The following is a 2,500-nucleotide window of genomic DNA, read 5'->3' as shown; positions in this document are numbered from 1 at the left end:
TCTGTCTCTGTCTCTCTCTCTGTCTCTGCTCTCTGTCTGTCTCTGTCTCTGTCTCTACGCCTTGCCCTGTCTGTCTCTGTCTCTACCCTACGCTGTGCCCCCTGTCTGTCTCTGTCTCTCTCTCTCTGTCTCCTTGCCCCTGTCTGTCTCTGTCTCTACCCTCTGCTCTCTGCCTGTCTGTCTGTCTCTGTCTCTGTCTCTCTGTCTGTCTCTGTCTGTCTCTGTCTCTCTCTGCTGCTCTGTCTGTCTCTGTCTCTGTCTCTGTCTCTTGTCTCTGTCTGTCTCTCTGTCTCTGTCTCTCGCCTTGCCCCTGTCTGTCTCTGTCTCTGTCTGTCTCTTGCTCTCTGTCTGTCTCTCTGTCTCTACCCTACGCCTGCCTCTCTGTCTGTCTCTGTCTCTACTCTGCTCTGCCTCTGTCTGTCTCTCTGTCTCTACCTCTGTCTGCCTTGCCCCTGTCTGTCTCTGTCTCTCTCTGCCCCTGTCTGTCTCTGTCTCTACCCTCGCCTTGCCCTCTGTCTGTCTGTCTCTCTCTGTCTCTACTCTTGCTGTCTCTGTCTGTCTCTCCTGTCTGTCTCTCTGTCTGTCTGTCTCTGTCTCTCCTGTCTCTCTCTCCCTGTCTGTCTCTGTCTCTGTCTCCTACGCCTTGCCCCTGTCTCTCTCTGTCTCTGTCCTGCCTGTGTCTCTGTCTGTCTCTGTCTCTACCCTCTGTCTTGCCCTGTCTGTCTCTGTCTGTCTGTCTCTCTCTGCCTTGCCTCCTGTCTGTCTCTCTGTCTCTACCCTCTGTCTGCCTCTGTCTGTCTCTCTCTGTCTCTACCTCTCTGCCTTGCTCCTGTCTGTCTCTGTCTCTACCCTACGCCTTGCCCCTGTCTGTCTCTGTCTCTACTCTCTCGTCTCTGCCCCTGTCTGTCTCTGTCTCTACCTGTCTCTCTCTGTCTGTCTCTGTCTCTCTCTGTCTGTCTCTGTGTCTGTCTCTGTCTCTACCCTACGCCTCTGTCTCTCTGTCTGTCTCTGTCTGTCTCTGTCTCTGTCCCTGTCTGTCTCTGTCTCTCTCTCTGTCTCTGCTCTCTGTCTGTCTCTGTCTCTACTGTCGCCTTGCTCCTGTCTGTCTCTCTGTCTGTCTGTCTCTCTCTGTCTCTCTGTCTCTCCCTCTCCTTGCCCTGTCTGTCTCTGTCTCTCTCTCTACGTCTTGCCCCTGTCTGTCTCTGTCTCTACTCCTACGCCTCCCTGTCTGTCTCTGTCTGTCTCTGTCTGCCTCTGTCTGTCTCTGTCTCTACTCTACGCCTTGCCTCTGTCTGTCTCTGTCTCTACTCTACGCCTTGCCCCTGTCTGTCTCTGTCTCTACCCTACGCCTTGCCCTGTCTGTCTCTGTCTCTACCCTCTGTCTTGCTCCTGTCTGTCTCTGTCTCTACCCTGCCTCTGCCCTGTCTGTCTCTGTCTCTCTCTGTCTGTCTCTGTCTGTCTCTGTCTCTCTGTCTGTCTTGTCTCTGTCTGTCTCTGTCTCTACCCTCTCTGTCTGTCTCTGTCTGTCTCTCTCTCTGTCTCTCTCTGTCTGTCTGTCTCTGTCTCTACCCTCTGTCTTGCCCCTGTCTGTCTCTCTGTCTCTGTCTCGCCTTGCTCTGTCTGTCTCTGTCTCTACTCTGTCTCGCCTTGCTGTCTCTGTCTGTCTCTGTCTCTACTCTCGCTTTTGCCCCTGTCTGTCTCTGTCTCTCTCTCTGCCTTGCTCTCTGTCTGTCTCTGTCTCTCCTCTCGCCTCTCTGCCCTGTCTGTCTCTGTCTCTACCCCTACGTCCTCTGTCTGTCTCTGTCTCTGTCTCTCTGTCGCCTTGCCCGTGTCTGTCTCTGTCTCTACTCTCTGCCTTGCCCCTGTCTGTCTCTGTCTCTCTCTGTCGCTTCTCCCTGTCTGTCTCTGTCTCTCTGTCTTGCTCTGTCTCTGTCTCTGTCCTCTCTCTGTCTCTGTCTGTCTCTGTCTCTACCCTCGCCTCTGCCCCTGTCTGTCTCTGTCTCTACCCTCGCCTTCTCATGTCTGTCTCTGTCTCTGCCTCTCTCTTGCCCCTGTCTGTCTCTCTGTCTCTCTCTCTCGCCTTGCCCCTGTCTGTCTCTGTCTCTGTCCTGTCTCTCCTTGCCCTCTGTCTCTCTCTCTCTCTCCCTCGCCTTGCCCTGTCTGTCTCTGTCTCTACCCTCTCTGTCTCCCTGTCTGTCTCTCTGTCTCTACCCTCTTGCTCCCTGTCTGTCTCTGTCTCTACCCTCTGTCTGCCTCTGTCTGTCTCTGTCTCTCCCTCTCTGCCTCTGCCTCTGTCTCTGTCTCTGTCTCTGTCCTGCCTCTGCCCTGTCTGTCTCTGTCTCTGTCTCTCTTGCTCTGTCTCTGTCTCTGTCTCTCTCTCTGTCTCTGCCCTGTCTGTCTCTGTCTCTACCTCTCTGTCTCTTGCCTCTCTGTCTGTCTCTGTCTCTACCTCTCTCTGTCTGTCTCTGTCTCTCTCTCTCTGCTCTGTCTGTCTCTGTCT

The sequence above is a fragment of the Oncorhynchus nerka genome, linkage group LG12, assembly GCF_034236695.1.
Source record: "Oncorhynchus nerka isolate Pitt River linkage group LG12, Oner_Uvic_2.0, whole genome shotgun sequence".
Taxonomy (NCBI): domain Eukaryota; kingdom Metazoa; phylum Chordata; class Actinopteri; order Salmoniformes; family Salmonidae; genus Oncorhynchus; species Oncorhynchus nerka.
The sequence above is the reverse complement of the archived record's forward strand: the minus strand, read 5'-3'. Positions refer to the sequence as shown.